General features: G+C 37.7%; 1 pseudogene; it reads left to right on the top strand.

The window, feature by feature from the left end:
- Positions 1-10,344: 10,344 nt before the first annotated feature.
- LOC145492879 (uncharacterized) lies at positions 10,345-15,083 on the top strand (annotated as a pseudogene).
- Positions 15,084-22,244: the final 7,161 nt, after the last annotated feature.

The raw sequence follows: 22,244 nt of genomic DNA, 5'->3' as shown, positions 1-22,244 counted from the left end.
CAAGTGCTAGTGTTATTGTATAACAGTAACTACTTGTTATCGTTGGTATCTTTGTATTAATATAAGTTACTTGCATGTAAAGTATTAGCATTCGCTGTAATTACTCACGCTTATGTTAGTAAGACAGTTTTAATGAAAGCTATGTTTGTAAAGTTTTTTTTGTGTGTGTGCAAAAGCAATATTAATAAATATGTGAAAAAATTATATCTGATCTTAATTAGCATAGATTTTTACGATTTTAATTCTCCGTTTTCTCCTTAGTTTTAGTTTCGATAGAGAAGATAGATCGAACACTCACGACAGTGTTTGACCACATTTCCAAACACCTTGAATTTCGTAAAAAATTCTCCACTACGCGTAGCATTTTCAACTCTCTTCTCGGTGTTTGGAAATGTGGTCAAACACTGTCTTGAGTGTCTTGAGCGTGTACTATTGAGTTATGGATGCACGCGGGAGGTCGCTAAGCACGAAAGAAGCGTAAGAGTCGCACGAAGCGATAGCCGAGTGCGACTCTAGCTTCTTGAGTGCTTAGCAAACCTCCCAAAAGCATCCATAACTCAATAGTACACGCTATGACGTTTACCATTTGTTTTATAACATAACATTGAGACATTGAACAACAGAAGTCCTTTTATTGAGCTACATCACAAAAAAATGTTCGTGTAGTCTTACACGACAAGAAAAAACAAGCGCGCGAAAATTCATTCATGACAACCGACTGCACACCAGTAACTCGATAAAGTTTCATCTTCACACAACTGTGAAGACAGTTTCGCATTTCTGGCAGAAGAACGTCGGCCATTACTTTGGAAACAATGTCTGTCAAAAGATTTGCTTTCTAAACATTAGCACACACGTCAGCAGCGTACAACCATGGGCAAATAGTAGACGCTAAATTAACCAATCAGAGCGCGCGCTTTGCTTTAGTTATGTTATAAATATTCCATCAAGTTTTTCAACCAAAACGAATGGGAGCGTACTATGTTGGCTCTAAAAAAACCAGCTAAAGCGAATAATAAACCGCGTGAGATTCTAGTAGTTCAAAAGTGTCATTCATTGCAATTAAGATTTTTACTTCAGCATTATCGTAGCAGTGATAATATTTGCTTGTGTATTTTATTGCAGTACTCCATTTAACAAATGGTAAACGCCATAGCGTGTACTATTGAGTTACGGATGCACGCGGGAGGCTGCTAAGCACGAAAGAAGCGTAAGAGTCGCACGAAGCGATAGCCGAGTGCGACTCTAGCTTCTTGAGTGCTTAGCAAACCTCCCAAGTGCATCCATAACTCAATAGTACACGCTATGGCGTTTACCATTTGTTTTATAACATAACATTGAGACATTGGAACAACAGAAGTCCTTTTATTGAGCTACATCACAAAAAAATGTTCGTGTAGTCTTACATGACAAGAAAAAACAAGCGCGCGAAAATTCATTCATGACAACCGACTGCACACCAGTAACTCGATAAAGTTTCATCTTCAGACAACTGTGAAGACAGTTTCGCATTTCTGGCAGAAGAACGTCGGCCATTACTTTGGAAACAATGTCTGTCAAAAGATTTGCTTTCTAAACATTAGCACACACGTCAGCAGCGTACACCCATGGGCAAATAGTAGACGCTAAATTAACCAATCAGAGCGCGCGTTTTGCTTTAGTTATGTTATAATTAACCTTAAGTATTGCCCTGCTAATTATAATTGTTATCCTGTTGTAAAATGCATGATTTTGATGGTTCCATAAAAAATCCCCATATAGAGCTACCCAACGGAAATTAAAAAGGACGACTGAACTTTTTATTGACAGTTCTGATTCGCTTTTTATGGGTCATGCCAATGGCGGATATCCATGGCCAGTACGTAATTGCAGACATTTGGACAGGGTAATTTCGAGCGTCCCTTTTACTGGGAAATATCGTTGTGATTAGCGTTAAAAGTCGGGCTTAGGATTCAGGAGACAAGTGGAGGTGTAGAACATAGGGACCATTTCTAAAATTATAACTGCTGACCAAACGTCAGTTTCGAACCGAAAGGGACGAAAGAAAAGCTGCAAAATAAGACTATTTTCTCTACGTTTGACAGAGTTTTCTGTAGCTGAGGTGTCCTTTTATGTTTCATTTTCACTGGCTTGCTGTGCTAAGTAAACGTCATCACATTTTACGTAAATATGTTATCGATAATTTGGCAATGTTATATCATTCTCTGACTATTCTTCCATCTCAAGTCTAATTTTTCGGTGCATTCCTATGAATAAAAGAGACGAAAATACAAAAAAGAAAAACAAACATTTACTGAAGCATTATTCCTTTGTTTATAACTTGATTATTATTCAAACCCGCATTTTGTTTTAGTTTGTTTTATTTAATTCTATCAACATAACTTTTAGTCATTTGAAACTATTCCTCTTGCATTGTTTTACTTAAAACAAGCGTTTTTCGTTTTTCTGAGATATTGCCTCTGTCTTTTCGTTTTTGTTGCCCTAATGGACGAAAGTAATTTCAGGTAATGAAATCGCCAGTCTTCTTTATTCGCAGAGTATGCCTTGCCTAAAGTTTAGTTTAATGCACTTTCAGTTTCATTATTTTTGCGAATTTTAGATGAAAAATTAATGAACCGCACGCTATGTTGTCCCGATAACACTTTGATTATATATGTCTGCTGTTATCAACATTTACTAAAATCATCAAAAGTCCTTGCGTAAATTCAAGAAATTGTTAAACAATGTCGTCTTAATTGCTATCAGTCATTCAGTTCCCTTCTGATTGAACCATATTCAGCAACTGGAATATTGAAATATAAATATAACCGAAATATAATCGTATAACTTCTGTCAAAATTCATCAGTAGTTAACAACCTCAGTAGCGCTGTTAATGAGTGTATTTGATAAAACAGTTTTATGGACTGTATTCGACAACGAAGTCAGTAACAGGACGTTTTTCACGGTAAGGAAAATTATAAACTTATCAGTCTAACGTATCCTCTCCAGAATGAAAATTATGCGCTTTTGCCCCCTATAGCTTTAAATGTTGAAATATGCTTCATGCTTATCAAACCCAGCTGCTTTTGTTTTAATTGTCAGTGGACGATGCTCTTAGCTGTAAAGGCCATATCTTAGAACGAGTTTGAGATTAGGTGGTCGAACGTTGTAGCCCGCAGAACACTTTGCAAACAAGCCTTTCTCATTCCGCATCGGAGCGTGTATATAGCTACAAGCGAAAACTCTATACCTGCGGGTCCATAAATGGACTCGCAAGTATATCGTTGAGAGAGCATGGATCATTTTCAAAAAACGAGGGACCTAAGAGCCTCTGAGTTATATCTCATACAATCATGATTGTCCTGATTGACCACGCGCAACAGCGGCCAGCAAGCTTGGAAAAAATTAGTTAGGAAACTCATATGCTATGCAAAAGATTTTCGTGAGAAGTAGCACTTCCTAACATACGGTGGCTTACGCCCGCAGTGCGAACGACAGCCAAAATCGCGCTGTCCGGCTTCCCGAAACAACACGACAATCGTCTTTTTCTTCGCAGCTAACAAAAAGTAAACACAATACTAAACCTGCTCTGGCCTCTTCGTCCGGTTAACTCGAAAATTCTGGGTTTAATTAAATGAGGAAAAACACATTTTGTTGAAAATGACACAAAATATATCATGAACTTGGCGATAGTTATCGAAGAGCCCAAATTAAAAGTTTGGAGACACAAAACTTTATGCTTTTTGACACTCATCTCAAGTCAAATTCTTCCTTATAGAGAGAATTATGTGCTTTTCGAGCTTTGTTGAGCGACATTGCAGAATGAGTACCTTTTTCCAAACTTAAAATGCAGAGGGTTTTTCGGACTTTATTAGTTTTTTTTTTTTTTTTTTTCGTTTATACCTGTTTGTTTTGCATCTTCCTGGGAGGGTGATGCTTAACACATCTTTAAGTGCTACAATCAATCTTGAGCCATTGCAGGAAAGCAATGCATCCGAAGCATTTTCTGTAATACGAAAATTAAGGATCTCCCGAGTGTAATTTAATTCTATCTTTGCGATCTCAAGGCCAAACCCATTTAGCCTTTGCATGGAGTTTTCTTGTAAATTGGCGAAGGCGGCGGGTATTTACGTGTTTGATCTACATGGTTATTTAGTTGCGATTGCTACGTTGAATGCGAAATGATACGTTCAAGCGGAGGTTGTCTGCCAAGGAAAGATTAACTTGCTACGATGTTCGACTTCGTTCCGCGCTCGACGTCAGTAGAGCTAGACATTTGATTTAGCTGTGGTAATGGCAGCTGAAGTAATAGACCAGCGAAATAACTGGCAGCTGATCTCAACAATATCACTGCACGACGACCAGAGAAGAACCTGGTCACATTGAACACTGGTCGAAGCTGGTTCTTTAAAGTGCCATCGCCTACACAGATCTACACATGCATTTTCATGCCAATTATTATGTCATGTTATGGGCAGCCGCAGTAGTGAGACAAACATAAAGTTGGCAGATGTTTATTATAGCCGCGACACCCGTTAAGAGTGAATGTCGGTAAAAATCGAAGAAAATTCAAAGCATGTGGCCAAAAGGACCAAAACAACCGATAGTGTCTCAAGTCTCTTGAGAATTTGAAAAAAAAAGAAGACTTCGAACACAGCCTTCCAGAGTTACGCTTTCATTTTTGCAGGATCTTGTGGACCTTTTTCATTAACGTCAAAGAAACTTGCACAAAAGTTTAACATCCGCACATTTGAAATATACACCATTCTTGCCGGAGATGACATCAAATACAATTTCTATTCTGTAAAGAAATGCTTTTTGGAGTATTTTTATTCCTACAGCAAATTAATGAAGAGTCCTCTCATTTAAACACAACGACTTTGAACGTTATCCGCTGAAAATATAGTAGGACATCATTCGAATCAACCGATTTAAGGACCCATTAACCGATTCATGCGCGTGCTCGCGCGCGTTGCTAAGGAGGTGAAATTTCACTTAAGGTGGCTGAACACAGTTTTCGCGCGCGCTTTTGCTGATGCAATTCAGCGCGCGCTCAAGAATTGCAAAAAAAGCAAACATGCCGTCAATAGAGAGATCATTTTATTTACTCAACACCCGCAGTATCTGTGCTATTTTTCTCTATAATTGAACGCAGTGTATTGATGGCTTTATTCTTCTATTACAAAGATATGTTAGAAAAAGTAACGATGCAAAGAACGCAGCAATTCTCAGCTTTTTCTTTCCTACCGAAAGAACCCAGTTAAATGCAGCGCATGCGTAGTAAGTCAAAAAATTGCGATTGAATGAAAAATTGCACTCTCGGAAATACGCCTATTTCTCGAGAACCACTCATTAGAATTTCACGAAATTTGGCACGAAAACACTTTAGGAAATAAGTAACTGGAGTATTGAAAATAATTGAACTTTAACAAAGGAAATTCTAGATATTCCAGTGAACCTTCAACAAGGGATAATTAAAGATCTCTCTGTTAAATTATTAGCAAATTGGTGTTAACTTGTGAGAATCGTTACAAGTTTGTTGCGTGCAAATTATAAAGAAAATCTAATTACTAGATTTTCTGCAAATAAACAAAACCGATTTCAAAGGTCTGTTTATATTTATTCATGTTGCCATGGCAATGGCACATATGTCAGCATAATCATCAAAAAACCAAAATTTGTGTTGTTAACTTGCTTGCTGCCATTTTTGACGACCGAGGGATTAAGGGTTTTAGAGAAAAAGGTGAATGAAACACAGGTATCAAAAACTGTGTTCAGCCACCTTAAGGTTACTTACGTCAGCCTGAGCGCGGAAAATAATAACAACTCAAAAGCTTGCAAATTCGCTTACATTTTAGATGTTTTTCTTTGTGTTTGACAAAATGCAAAGTAAAAAAAAAGTACAAGCAAAGACAAAATAAGAGAAAGACAGAAAAACAAGATGTACCTAATACGTTTTCCCTCTTAGAAAGGAAATTCTCTTTGTTATCAGCGTCACTATGTTTTGTTTTCGTCTCGTAATCATAGAATACGAGTATTTGATACTTAAGATGGCTCCCTATAGTTTTACGATTGCCCGCGCGCACAGGACGAAAGTTCAAGTAATCTGCGCGCGCTCAAAGGAAAACTTCAGTATATTTCGATTTTTATGACGTCAACATGAGCACAAAAAGCAAAACTGACAGTGAATTTTCTCGCGTTTCCTTCGGTGAATTTTTTCAGTAAAATCTGGCTCAGTTGTAACCAGATACAATTCCTATAAAATACCATATTTTTGTTAAAATCTGTCAGAGCTAATCTAATATATTTAGAAGAATGACAAATTACAGAATATTGGCAAAACCGTCTGAACAACCTTGACTTTGACTTGAAGTTTCCTTTTCTAACTCGCGCTCTATAGAGAGTGTGTTCATAAATACTCTAGTGAGCCACCTTAATGGACGTAACGCATAAAGAATCGTTAATACTAACTCTGCCGAAAAAGCAATATATTAACTCACTCGTGCTGATAATTAGCAACATTCATCGACTGGCATCCGAAATGACTGCAATCGATAAAAGCTTAGTTAGTGATCAGGAATATACAAAAGCGGTAAAGAAGATCAGAAGGACAGAAAGCAAGGCAATGAAACTTTTTAATATAACATTAAGCACAACAACAAGCCTGCAAGCCTGATGTCTTAGATCATTTCATTTATATATCAGCCGCTATTCATCGGAAATAAATAGGTTTCTTTTGCCGATAATGATTACTGATTAAAATGCAGAAGTATAATATGTTAATGCATCTTTCAAGAGTTGTTATGACGCTGCCAAATTGGTTTTACCACACCTCATACTCACAGTTTAATTTTAGGTGTTCATAAAACACAAGTACGAACCAGTGACTGCTGTCAGCTCCAACAATTAAGGTATGGATATTTTAAGTTCACAATTTTAATTCTTATTCGACTCATTCTATAACGTATTTCATATTTTAATTCGTTTGAAACAAGAGAGTACCATAGTCAAGTTCTCTGTGAGATAGACAATTTAGGTACCTCGGTTTCGTCAGCTCCAAGTTATCAGTAGATCAAATTTGACTGCATAAAACTTAAGTTACTTCTTATTAGCATGCGACGATTTAACGACTCTGAGTATTAACTTGCGAAAAAATATACTTTTAATGGAGTTGAAAGAGTTTTGCATTATTATCTTCTAATAATAGCCACCTTAATCTAGGTATATCTGGTGAGTTTAGCCATTTTGTCCCTAGAAAAAAAAAATAAAACAGTTTTGGAAAACGGAAACATTAAATCGTAAGCCATGCTTAGAAAATGTTTAGCTACAGAGGGGCTGAGTAAAGCTGGTACTCTTTCTTCCAATGATTTTTGTTGTTACTTTATTCGCCTGACATCAGAGCCTGTAATATCTGTTTGTTTGAAAATCCCATGGTGATCGGCTTATCAATTTCTTACGAAGAAGATGTAATTTGATAGCGCTTACGGGGAATTTCATACCGGTTTAACATTCTTTTTTTGCAATTGCGGCATTTCATGAACGGACTGTGCCGTAACGAACAAGCTATTTCTATCTAGCTTTTGTTTGACGTATCATAGCGTGAAAGCATAGTTAATAGAACTATAGCCAGTCATCTGGCGCTGTAAACAGGTGTTACTCGGATATTTTCCATTTGTATTAAGTTTCTGCAATTGATGCGGGTTCCCACTTTCCGCTATGTCATTAGCACATTAAGTGTCATTCTTGTCATTATTTAGACCTGAATGTTTGGTCCATCGCTGGACCACAGAGCTGAAATAAAACAAAGTCATCAGAGTCGTCAATAGATCTATCTCAATGTGAAAATCTCCCGTCGATTCACATTAAAAATTTGATAGGTTGGAACTCCATGAGAGCAGAAACGTCAATGAAATTGAACATGTATCAGCGATTAAACGAGTATGAATTTTCGTCATTCTTTGAAAATCCCGTTTTTGTTTTATCCTTTACACCTTTATTTGAAAGAGCATAATTCAAGCAATTATCACAATAAATAAATAAATAAATATACATTTATATAGCGCCATTTTCCACTAATTGTCCATGGCGCTTTACAATACTTTAAAATTAAAATCCTAATTCTTTAAAAACCTAAAATCCTAAATCCTAAAAGTTAAAATCCTAAGAATTAAATACGCTATATAATACAATTAGGCTACAAATAAAATGTAAAAACTACAAATCAAATGCACGCTTAAAAAGATAAGTCTTAAGATTAGCCTTAAAAACTGCCTCTGATGATGAAAGTCTGATCTGGAGGGGTAGTTTATTCCAGAGCCTTGGTGCCGCCACGGAAAAAGCCCTTTCACCATACGTTTTAAGATTTGCTCTAGGCTCATCAAGCAACCTGTTGTTTGAAGATCGTAGTGTCCGACCAGAAATGTTAAATCGCAGTAGGTCTCTAATGTAATCAGGGGCCAGTCCATTCAGAGCTTTGTAAGTTAACAACAATATTTTGAAAATAATCCTAAAATGAACTGGCAACCAATGTAAGCTCCTTAGTATTGGTGTGATGTGTTCCTGCCTTCTAGTCAAGGTAACAAGGCGAGCTGCTGAGTTCTGTACAAGCTGAAGTCTATTAATCAGATACTTTGGGAGACCGTACAGTAGGGCGTTACAATAGTCCAAACGCGATGTTATGTAAGCGTGAACAATGGTCTCAGTAGTACTCTGGGATAGGTATCGCCTAATTTTAGCTATACTACGAATGCGGAAAAATGCGCTCTTGCAGGTTATTTTAACGTGTTCTTTGAAATCCAAACATTGATCGAATGCAACTCCTAAATTCCTGGCCTGTTTACTAGACTTGATTACTTCATCACCAACTCGTATATAGTCGAGGGGTGGTCGTGGACGATATTTAGAACTAATAACCAAAAGTTCAGTCTTATCCCGATTTAACTTAAGTTTGTTGCGCAGCATCCAGTCCCCAATGTCCTTAACACATAATTCTACTGCCATCTTTGAGCTTGATAGATGATTAGGGCAATTGGACGTAAACGACAAGTACAACTGTGTGTCATCTGCATAGAGATGAAACGGTATGCTATGCTTTCTGGCTATGTCACCCAGCGGACTTGTATAAAGGGAATACAACAAGGGTCCCAGTACAGAACCCTGTGGTACCCCGTAGGGTAAATTCTTCTTTGACGATTCAATTCCATTGACAGAAACAAACTGTTCGCGTGAGTGAAGATACGAATGAAACCAATTAAGAGCAGTGTTCCTAATACCAAAGCGATTCTGTAGTCTAGATAACAAAATCGAATGATCGACAGTATCAAACGCAGCCGATAAATCGAGCAATAGTAATATAACCGATCTGTTATTGTCAATAGCCTTCAAAATATCATTTTGAACTCTCACAAGCGCAGTCTCTGTACTGTGATGAGATTTATATGCCGACTGAAATTCTTCTAATAAGCCTTCATTATCATTAAGGTGGTCCATTAATTGTGCTGCAACTGCTTTCTCCGTAACTTTGGATAGAAAATATAAATTCGAGACAGGACGAAAGTTCGAAAATAGTTCATGATCAGCTCCACTCTTTTTCAACAACGGCTTCAACATGGCAACCTTGAATCTATCAGGTACTTGGCCACTTGTAAGAGACAAGTTAACTATACGAGTGATCATTGGAAGCAGATAATGACGGCACCCTTTGAACACTGAGGATGGAATTGGATCAAGTGTACAGGACTTTGAACACAGGTGATTCACAAAACCAGATACGACCTCCTCAGTGACCAGTTTAAATTCACTTAGCAGCTGACCAGCTAGACAGCTTTCAGACTCAGCATTGCATGAAGTAACTTGACCGTCATTCAGAGTTCCATCAACTTTGTCAAGATCATTGCGGATTTTAACAATTTTGTCACTAAAATATTCAACGAATGATTCGGACAGAGAACAGTTATTAGGCCCAGATGGATAACGCTGGACTGGATTGGAGTGCAGAAGCTTCTCTATTGTCTTAAAAAGAAGTCCAGAGTTCCCTGAGTTTTCCTGGATCACTGATGAATAAAATGTGTGCTTCGCGGAGGCAATCATGGCATTAACAACACTGTTCTGAAACACATACCGTTCTCTATCTGCAGGTAATCTTGTACATCGCCAGGGCAATATCAACGACAGGTGTATGGTTACCAAGGTAACATAACTAAGATACTATTTTTGTTGCTGAATGATTCTTTTCGCAAGTACGTTAATTCCACCAATTAGGATGCTACAATATTCTTTAACATTAGGTAGGTATATCTCAACGATTTCTGGTCCGAGGCAGGACAGCTGCACATAAAAATACGTACCCTAACATTATAGTTTTTATTTCGACTCTTCCTGAAACGAACTAAATATTCGCTGTTAATTAAAACCTTAAACATGTTTTGTCCTTTAGAATGATGATGGGTAAATGGTTTACAGTGTCGTCGGTTGTTCTCATTACACTTGCTGCTGTTCAGTCCCAAGTTATTTTGGCGAATGATGACTCATCCACATCTGGCGATGGAGAAGAAGGCGAGGAGGAAAAAAAGTACCGCTATTTAAATTTGTTTACTGCCTGGCTCGAGAGACCTCCATACGCAACATTACCTCCCAATGGATCATTAGACAACAGTGTCCATTGAATGATTCGAGAGGCACTCTTTCGGTACATATCTTATGACTGCGGCAGTGCTATCCATAAAATATACATCCCAAAAACAAATCGTGCTGACAGCGAATTTGGCATGATCGAGATGCTGAGGCAAAACAAAGTCCATCTTGCTATTCCTGTATTCGAGCCGATAAACCGACGGTACATTGAATTCCCCTTTCTAAAACTCGTTGATTACCCTGGGACTGATTTTATCACAACAGAGGACGAGACGAAAGGGCTCAACATTGTTTTGAACGCCGTTCTGAAATCTTGGCCACTGCTCGCAGTTACTCTGATCCTCACCGCGATTGCTGGAGTCATTATGTGGGCACTGGTAAGGTTTGTTTGAAATACTTCATTGCGCCAAGAAGATGCATTATATGTTTTGATATTTGCAAGTGGTGCTTAGGTAGGATTGCACGTTCCCTTCCAAAGTAGCCGTCAGACTCTATTTCGTTGCATGTAAAACATGACTAAACGTCTGTGTGGAAAGTCTGTGCTGTCCAGGAGGACTGTTATTCTAGTTGGGAAAGAAGAACAAGATTTTACGCCTGCAACATTGTATGCGACCCTTTTTTTATTACTATTATTTTTGTTGGGGGGGGGGGGGTATACACAGTGCAGTTTAGCCATCACGGGTAATATTGCGCGCAATGTTACACCGTGTGTCCGGTCTTTAACCAATCCACCACGCTTCCACCTGTGTTACCACCCTTTATCAGTGGTCAGTGTTAAAACTTCATCTGTGCAAGAACACATGACAGTAAATTGCTTTAATTGACACAAACAGGACACGTATTGGAATAGTGAAGAGTTTCCTCGTTCATTTATCAGAGGCTCTTGGGATGGATTCTGGTGGTCCTTCATTTCTATGACAACAGTAGGGTAGGAAAACCTTTTGCTCACCGTATTGCTATCTTTTAATGAAGTCAGCATTATCTTAGTAACTGTACGTCATAGATCAGCTCATTGAGGGGTGGTTTCTTAACATCATTGAGATGGTTAAACTTAAAGGCTTGGGATCCGCCACTTTAAAAGATGGACCATTACAAACTATGAACAACAGTACTTTTAATCTTTTGATTGACACAGAATTTGGTTGCTTGAGTTCTTTGGTCGGTCCTGTATTCGTTCAAATCCTGCCACTTCGAGCGCTGTGTAGCATATCATCATTGAATCAATCAAGCCGAGTGGCTGGACATCCAGCGACCTATTCACTGCTTATAGCTCAGTTTACACAGCGTTCATTTCGACAAAAGCTCTCTGCTTTATTTTATTCCCCGCTAAGTATAGGGAAAATAGACCTAGATCATTAACTATTACTAACAAAATAAATGTCTGCACTTGTACAAGTAATTTTAAAATACTATTTGTGCTTTCGTCATGGTTTCGCTAACTTGTACTGTATAAATTATTCACTGATTGCTTACTGATGCATCAGGTATGGCGACAAATCTCCAAAGTCTGTCGTAGCTCGAGTTTTTTCCATCATCTGGATCCTGTTAGGCCTCATTATCATGGCGATTTTTACAGCGAACATTACCTCCGCTCTGACCGCTCTCTCTTTGCAACTGGAACCAAGTAGCCTCGTTGGTTTAAAGGTGGGTCTATCCAATTGTGCCAACTTGCAATTTGATTTCAGTTTTGTCCTTTTTTTGTGTGTACAGAAATGTAGCTCGAGAGCCAATTGTGCACGAACTATCGGCCAGATTTCGAACATCTCAGATCTCTATTGTTTAAATTAAGGAAATGTTGGCCTTGGACGTTTGTACCTCATGAATGCTTTCAATTATGACCCGGTACATTGGCCGTTTTCACACTAGAGACGGATAATCCGTCTATTTATATCCTTTCGATTATCCCGATCTACATAGACGGATAATCGGACGGATAAAAATAGACGGATTATCCGTCTAAAATGAGCACCGTTCCGTTTTCACACTAAGACGAATTATCTGTAATGAACGGATAACCCGTCGTAGACGGATTATCCGTCTCTAGTGTGAAAACGGGCCATTCAAGAATGGAATTGTGTTCACAAGGAATAGCGAGTTCTGATCATCAAGGTAGAGAAAAATCAATTGTACTTTAACCACGTTAAATATCGCTCACAAAATGTTGGTTTTATGTGTGAATGGAATAACTTTGACCAGGATGCTAGAGGGCGAACGTTTGTGTGTGTCTTCTTGTTCTGCTTTTTGTAGGCGATTTATGTAATCTATTAACAATTTTAATCGTTTAAAATGACAATGTTGTAAGTATCCTATATATGTCTGCATTAAACTTATTGCATTTTTTAGTATTTATTCTCATAGAAATATTCCTGTGGGAATTCCCATTAGGTTGCAGTGTTAGGCAATGGAACAGAGTACCAACATGCACTTGAAGAAGATGCTAGTCCCACAGGTTAAGTATGAGTACAAGGACTTGCAAAAGAAGATAAAAAAAATAGGATCAAAAATAGAAGTTCTTATACACTCTTTTTTGTTATTGTTTTTCTATAGGAATATATTTTATAGAATGTCAAGGCTCAGATTTGCAAAATTTTTAGAATAATTATTTTAAGAAAAAACCTGAGACTGAAATTTTGAAAAGAAAAAAAAAAAACTTTGTGTGTTGATAGGAACCCATGAACATGGTGTTGAAAATTTGCAAATGCAATACTATACGGTTATATGTTTTTAACTATGCCGTAAAAAATATTTTTTTCCCTAACAGCAAAACTACCCAAAATAAAACAAAAAACAGCACTAGCCGTAAGTTCGACTCTAATATAACTATTCTCCAAGAAGATATGTGTGTCATCGATAAGGCTTTATTGCGTGCAGTCTGGCTCCAAAATTACGCCAAAGTCAATAAAACGGACCGGAAATATCATACGCTATAATCTAAGAATATGCTCAAGAATATCTTCAGCCTCAAATCGTCAGAAAATAAGAATATTCGGCCTGGACCGGAAAAACAATCTTCTTATTTTAAAAAGAGTATATGTAGCACCCCGGTGTTTGTTTTGTAAATGTCAGTCGAAGGAGCCAACATATTTCTCTTTTTTTGAATTTCAGACACATTTCAGCTCGGTGTTTTAAACACTGTCCATATATCTTCCTCTTTATTTAGTGTACCACAGAATCGACGACATGATTCAGGCTGTCAAATCAAAACAGGTCGATGGGATGTTATTGGATCATTATGCAGCTTCCTATTACCAGTCAAGAAACCAACTGCAATCGCTTCACACAGTCAAAAAGTTAGAGCTTCAAAGAGACGTTGGAATTCTCTTTAACAGAAATAGAGAGGATCTTGCAGAGTGTTTATTGAATTGTCACCGTGCAAGTATTTGGAGTTCGGTTCAAACCATAACTGCTACGTATAAGGTAACGTTTCAAGTTATAAAATTGAACATTAATTAAGGTCTTAGGTGACCTATAATATGGTTCTCCTTCTCAGATTTCCCCTGATTTACACAACGCAATCGCACAGTGCAGTTAACCTGCACTGCAACGAACCATATATCGATCTTTACTAGAACTGGAAAAAACCAACAGCTCTCTAAGAGGACATGTGTTTACTGGATAGTGAATAACCACAATGGTGCAAACAGAAGAGTTGCGGAATTTTATAGTCCTATGCGAAGTATTGCTTATAAAATTTGAGTGCCCTTTGCAGTAATTGATAGCGAGTCAGTAAGCAAAATTATTATATGGCTTGTGTTTGTAGCCGATATAACGCGCTCTCTGATTGACTAATTCTAGGGCATTACTCTTCCGTAATGCCCCCGGGCCAATTACCGACCTGCAAAAACAAAGCAAATAGCCATATAATAAACAACTTATTTTAACCTTGAGCGTTCGTTCGTTAAGACCTGACTCAGTTAATAAGTACTAAGTATTGATGACTTTCCTAAATCTCCTTTCAAAGCGATATTTATCTCTAGGCGGCTCTGTTATTTATGCGGTGGTTTTCTTGTTTTCCTTTTCTCCTTTAGCTTACTAAGCTGAAGCCTTCCAAAAACGTCAACCTGTTTGACGAGTCCTCTCCCTTTATAAAAACGTTCTTGTACATTTCGCTTGGGGTATTGGCTGGATTGCTGCTGATTGGAACATTATCGAACATCCTATTTAGACAGAAGAGAAGGGCCCAACGAACGAAAGTATTAGGTGAGCATCATAATTATAATGTGGTGTGCAGCTCAAATCAAGGGAAAATGACTTCCGTTCTCTCCCTACTCACATGTGCGACTGAGAGTCCAGTCTAATAAAAAACAACTTTTTTCAATCTTTCTCGTTAGGAGTTGCGGCAGTTAATGAAGGAATGACATTAGATACAATCAATGACGACATTAAAGTGGCAAGACAGCTCCTTCGACAAACCCAAGAACAGTTCGACAAACTGGAACTCCAAGTTTCAAGATTAAAATACCATCAATAATTTATGGTAGTGAGATGTAAGAATTCAAACTTGGTGACTTGAAAGTTTCATTTTATCATTTCGATGCTTCAATTGTTTGTCGTCTTCCAAATGTTACCACTTTACTGTTTAATGGATTGTAAATGTGTGATCTTTCGGAACTAACCGTTTTCAACAGCAAACGGTTTCTTAGTATACACCTTATTCCAAAATGGCCGCAATTTTAGTATTCTTTTGTTTACTTGCAAATTAGCCCTTGTTGCCTCATTTAAGGGAAAATATTCTTTTGAATTTCGAGTTTAACAACGAGGTAACAAGGGCTAATTTGCAAGTAAACAAAAGAATTCTAAAATGGCGGCCATTTTGGAATAAGGTGTATTTGTTACAAAAGGCTGTTTAGATTTAGCTACAAGCAAAGGCTTAACTTTTTGTAATTATAACCCCGTTCCTGCAGAGCTTCGTTTTCATTTAAGATCTTTTCAGTAAGTTCTGAGACTTAGCAGAACGTTTTCTGTGCTTCATGTCGTTGTAAGAACAGGGTTTTACCGTAAAGTATTGTCGCAAGTTGCTAGAATTACTGGTGCACAGCATTTCTCAGAAACAGAAACAAAACATTTTCAAAGCACAATTTTTTTCGAATAATAACCTTCCCCAACACTTAGCACCATCCCTCCGAAAAAGCATTCTACCAATAAATACATGCTTCAGTAGCATGCTTAATTCTTTTTAGGAAGTCTCTTGCCCAGGGTTAACCTGGAGACTTCCTCTTAAAACACATTTTATCTTATCGTTCCCTTTTGTAAATAAGTAAGTGCCGTTAATAGGTATGTATTTATTGCATTATCGGATTTATAGAAGTGTTCACCTACTTTTTGTCTAGAAAACCCACACAAATCAGCCTTTCCTTCCATTAATTTGGGATAAGCCCTGTTTAAAACCATTGATAGATAATAACCGCCAGAGTGTTTAAATGTCTGATCTTACTTAGTCTAGATTTTTAATTTCTCCGTTTTCTTCTTCCAGCTTAGTCTTAAATGAAAAGATATATCAAACAATCCCTTGTGCTAATTTTTATTTATTTCTAAATGTTTCTCTAACTTGAATAGGAAATCTCGTAGATTAATTCGGCAAGTAGTTCAGTGTGTTGCTCCTGTGCCATAACCACATCAATTCTGATAATTATTACAACTGTAGTTCAGCGGTGCCACCGCATAGCTCTGGCTTCTGTAGCATATTGCGAATGACTTAGAGCATTGGTATTATCTAGACTTGGATGGGGTGCTAGCAAGTCATAGGTTACACTTAGGTATTTTAAAAAGGTTGCCTAAACACTTGCTGCTGGGTGGCGAAAGTCATTGTGAGTGTAAATTGTGTTGCCACCCACCCACCCCTTAAGACAAAAAAACGACCGGCCACACCTACCATTAAGTTTCCTTTGCACTAGCCTCGGGAATGCCCACTTGGGGTCTGCCGCCTTAGAATTTTGTCGGTTGTTCCGCTGGGGTTTCATATAGATAAGTATTATTAACACAAGGTAAGACAAATCCTTCTGCTACAAAATGTTTAAACTCGCTAGTAAGTATTTAAACAATCAGTGTATGTCTGGACTACAGTTTAAAAAGAAAATAATCGAAATAAAAAAAGCTGCTTTTGAAGGTTGCCTTTCAAATTCTTTCAAAATTTGTTGCGACATATTTTACTTTCCAAAGATTTGGAGGATGTTAATAGTCGCAAATCCGGTCGATGACTGCTTCTTTCACAACTCGCCTCCGCTGTACAAAAAAATAATTTCTTTCAGTATATGTAACCAGAGCATGCTGTCGACGAGCTAGCTTAGTTTCTAAGCACTGGCGCAGCCCTGACTCAGACCACATATGCTGAAATTTGCTACCCAATATGATAACCGAAAGATGTTTATATTCATAATTGTAAGTTTTGTCTTTCTTGCTACATCATCTGTTATCAGATTTGCTCAATCGAGACATGACTTGACGTAGTAAAATGGAACGACTGCATCTCAAACTAAAAGTTCGAACCTCATCAAAGCCCATGCTTGCGTACAGACGTTTACTCTTTTGTTTATGACAGTGAGACCGGGAATATGTTAGTTTGTTTATTTATTTATTTATTTTTATTTATTTATTTATTTATATTTTTTTTGTTCATCAACTTTGTTTTCAAGGAAATAGTAGTCGTCTGCAGGCAGGTTATAGGGACCTTACTACGGTGGCTTTGAAGGGCCATCGAAATTACCTATTCTTTTTTGCTATTTGACAGTTATAAGAGTCTATCGACAATTATAACTGTCTATCATATAGTTATAACTGTCGGTAAATATAACTGTCGAAAAGGATATTACTGTCGATCGCTAGTTATAAGTGTCGATGGACAGTTATAGGTGGCGATCGACAGTTACATGTGTCGATGGACAGTTATAAGTGTCGATCGACAGTTATAAGTGTCGATCGACAGTTATCCTTTTCAACAGTTATAAGTGTCGATCGACAGTTATCCTTTTCAACAGTTATAAGTGTCGATCGACAGTTATTAAGTGTCGAAACAAAAAATAAAGAGATACTTTCGATGACCCTTCTAAGCCACCGTACCTTACGCATATACGACGGCGACGGCAAGGGCGACGCCTAGTAAAAAAAATGTGTTTCTATTTTACTTTGGAATTTCGTATTTATTTGGAACTATCCAGTGTGTCTGACGGTATTAAAACTTGCCCTTGTTGAATATGCCACGAATGCGTTCAGTTCCAAATAGATATACGAAAAATTAGCCGTTGTGGTCCACGTTCTCCAGACAACGCAGAATTTGGTCATTTCACGTTGTTGTTTGGCAGAGGATGGCAAAGAAATGTGCCAAGAATTATAACGCACGTTCACAGATATTGTTCTGCTCATTAAATCTTTTGTTTGGTGACGTTCTCGTTGCCGTTGCCGTCGTGTTTTGCGTAAGATCCCTTATATTAAGTACCTTAAGCAAACCACGACGGCAACGGCAACGAGAACGTCACCAAACAAGAGATTTAATGAGCAAAACAAAGGCGGTGCACGTGCGTTATAAACCTTTGTACATTTCAGGCGTCCCCTTCAAAACAACAACGTGAAATGACAAATTTCTGCCTATTTTGGAGAAGGTGAACGACGGAGGCTAGTTTTTCGTATTTTATTTGAAATTCAACGCTGGCATTATATATCAAGCTTGAGCAAGTTCTGAGACGATAGGCGGACTGAACACTGATATCTAGATAATTGCGAAATTCAAAGGTAGATTGTAAATCCCTGTTTTACTATGCGTCATCCTTAGCGGCGTCGCCATCGTCACTGCTTTAGGTTCCTAGTAACAGAGCTAGAACGACAAAAATGTGGCCTTTGTACTATTGTGCAGTCTGGGTAGCATCCCTACTTTCGACTTAGCGTCAATGCCCGTCTTGCAAAAGGGTCAGCCTGGGATCGACATCAAGCTAGAACATTTCATAAAATCAAGAGAAAATGAATTTTCTCTTGATAAAATCTTTTTGTGCTGCCTACGGTGTAATAAAATGCAGTGTTTGCTACCCAGTAACGACGTTCAAGAACGGAGGAAACATAAAGGTCAGAACTTTTTTTCTTTTTACTAAATAGCATCTGGAGTGGTTTCTGAAGGACATCATTCCCCACTACCTGTAATGTGATAGCCAAAGGAATTTAGATTAGGCATACAAATCTGTTCTTTGAGAGGATTCAGCCCAAATTTTTCACAACCCCGTTTCCTGGCCTATGTTTTGTCCAACATTTGTTTGTGATTCCCACTCCAACGGACTCAATTTTCTCGGTAAAAAAAGAAAATCCCAGACTCCTATGTAAGATCCGAAATCCACAAAAGAAAGAAAATATTATGGAGCTCTCTTGTAAAATATTAATTTATTGCATTAAATGGTGTTCCAATAGGAGCTAGTTTAGCTTGCAGGTGGCTTCTTGTGATAAACAAAACTTGATTTTGTGACTTTCACACCGATAATCGCGTTACACCGATGCGCACTTAAGGTGAATGAATGATCGGGGGTCATTCGAAAACAGAAGAATTTCCATTTCCGTTCTACGTGTTGATTCTCATACCGACCCAGAGGGCACGAAACGTTTGAAGTAAGTTCCAAAAGAAAGTCATTTAAGCTTTACAAGTGTCCACAATTCAACTTAGGAATCTAACTCAATGCCAGCCAAGATGCACGCGTATTGTGACCAGGCTAGCACATTTTATGAGTGACCGAGCGTCGCTTAACTTGTGTTCGGTAAGTGGGAAAACAAATACTCCATTTCCTGTCATTCATTTGAAAAATTTACAGAGTTATATTCGGAGTCGGCATAAGGTCTGGTACGTAAAATTAATTAAGTCTCGCGTATTATACAGCAGCTTTTCTTTGGAAGGAAAGTGTTTTATGTTTTATTTATTTGTGACCTGTTTTATAAACAGCAATAATGATTTGTGAAGTATCACAAATCCTCCGGATGAATATGCATCCCTATCAAAGACTCACTTATTATTCCCTTTTAGAGTAGTTAGGAAGTGAAAAAAGAAAAAAAAAAAAAAAAAGGTCAGACCTGGTAACACTCGTTTTAAATTGATAATATTATTCATGTCAATATAAGGAGCTAAGACTTTCACCAGTGTATTTGGCAGGTGTTTAGTCAGCTTTTGTGTTATCTCTATCTCACCGCATTCGGCCTTTACACAAGTAATTCAAGGCGCAAAATTGAAGTAGCTGTCAAAACGAACATGAACGAGAGCTGTATGGATACTTTGCATGGCTGCTAGATTAACGAATTTTGCTACGATTAAAATAGACATCTGACAAAGCCGCCTCTCCACTTTATAATGCTTATGTGCATCTTTAAACAACTAGTTAGTCATGTGTGATGTGAATGTTACTTAACAAAATGTAAATAACCTCAAGCAATTAATATGGTAATAAGTTTCCTCAAAAGACTAATTTGTTTCGACCATTTTTTAACAGAAGGAGGCATTTTTACTCATTCAGTACTTTTGGGTTTAAATATCCTCAATAATCAGAGTAATAGGTTAACAAAATAAGGTTTGCTTTGTTAACTCATTAGAATTTCTGTATCGACCCATGGGCATGCAACATGATCAGAAATTGCCGTGTTTGTCGCTTAATCTGCTGTAAACTACATAATTTTCTTAAAAATTGAATTTTGCACTGTCTACGAACAGCAAAGTCGAGTTTCAAAATTTATCATAATTTCTCTATGATTTTTCCGCGAGGTAATGCGAACTTGTTTTCGTCTGTCTTCGTTTTCAAATTTTACGTTAGGCTTTCACGCCTAGCCTTATACTGAAAAAAATAATGAATAAAAACTCAATATGATTTTTGCACTGGCACGCGGGAGAAAATATAGTGGTGAACAAGAAAGACAATAAAGTATTTAGGTCTCGGAACTATCGGTCTGATAGTGGCCCCTTGGAAATTAAATGATGAAGAAATAATACTAGATAACTTAATTCTCAAGAACCCTAAAGAAAGGAAACTGGTCGTTAAGCGACTTTACAACCCCAAAATTTTCAAAGAACAATGAGGAAGGATGCACATTTGCCAGTTTCAAATAACAGTTCAATCCGCTTTATTCTGCTAAAGCATGAAATTTAATACCGTGTTGAGAAATGATTGGAAATCGTTATTTAAAGGAAATTTGGTCAGAATTCAGCTAAAACAATTAGATAATTTAATCTCGAGCTTAGTACGAAAAAACTCAAAACGCGCTGACGGTCATCCGAGATATTTTGAAAGTGGTCAAAGTCCACGTCATACTGTCGTCTTAAGATGGAAAAGAAAAAGGTGGGAATTTTGTAAACAGTATGGAGTAAACAATGCATTTTATTTTTTTCTCAAGCATCTGAGCGGGCCGGAATCCTAAATCCTCGAATTTGACTGGCTAATAATAACCATGTGACCGGTCCAGCTTTTTACGATACGGCCCACGAGTTAGCGGTAATCGTCAATCTTTTGCCTTTTTTACACATCCATCGACGATTAGTCAACGCAAGTTTATCTCTGTTCACTTTAAAATGGCAAGGAAAGTCACTGTAAATAAATTCAATTGAGTGTTTTGAAGTTGTGAGAGTTTGCTTGGTTGCTTGTAGCTTGGCGCTGTAATGGCGCGTAATCCTGTGTTTCTCTCGCCGTAAAATTTGAGTCAATTTCAGTCTAGTTTACCTCTCTGATCGTTGCCGTATTCAGAAGAATTTCTGTGGAATACACTTAACAAATTTCCTCGCTTTCTATTATTCAATTTACGGTAGTCTGATTTCAAGTGATTTTAAAAGCAACGACTGACAGGAATTGTTTTTGTGGTAAAACTTCAAACTTCCGACGAAATTTCAAACCGCAAAATCAATTTTGAAGAACATAACTGTTGAAATAAATGTAACTAACATAAAGTAGTTCGAAAAAAATCTGTTCTTTAATACATCTTTGTCTACTATCTGAGTTACTCGCTCGTTGACTAGATTTTGTACAAATCGTAGACGGTGCGCAAGCCGATTCAATGACAAGAGCCGCGTAAACAAACCCATTTGTAATCGGGAAAACCAATTTACTGCAGGGAAAATATAAACATGTTATTTGCCGGCCTAGGGTCGGTCCGTATAGTGAAAAACTGTGACCTCGGGCTTGAAAATGCTGCCTTCGGCCTACGGGCAGCATTTTCAAGATCTCGGTCACAGTTTTTCACCATACGGACCTCCCAACCAGCAAATAACATATATGTATATATTAATAAAGCTGTTCCATACGTGGATATGTTGTTTATTAAAGCTAAACTGCTATGTTGTCCAATCAGCATTTTCTGTTAAGAAAAGTAAAGTGGTCTGCCATTTATGAAGATTGATGCTGAGATCTAGTCAGTAATAAATAATATGGTTCTTTATTTATCATAACCCCTTGGACGGACAAGGGGCCATGAGAGGGATGACGTGGACGCTACCATCGAGAGGTACTGTTTCAGAATTTTGATAACAGCATATAGCTGTTATGTCCATAATATTCGCTTTGATTTTACAATATTTTCTATTTACAACTGAGGCTAAAAAAGTTAAAAGTAAAAAACACACCGAACGTTTTCGACAGTAGGTCATCTTCAGGGTACGTAGGGGTAAGTCTCAGGGTAAGTCCTCACT

Source organism: Orbicella franksi, chromosome 7, assembly GCF_964199315.1.
Source record: "Orbicella franksi chromosome 7, jaOrbFran1.1, whole genome shotgun sequence".
Lineage (NCBI taxonomy): Eukaryota > Metazoa > Cnidaria > Anthozoa > Scleractinia > Merulinidae > Orbicella > Orbicella franksi.
This window is presented reverse-complemented; position numbering and strand designations above follow the sequence as displayed.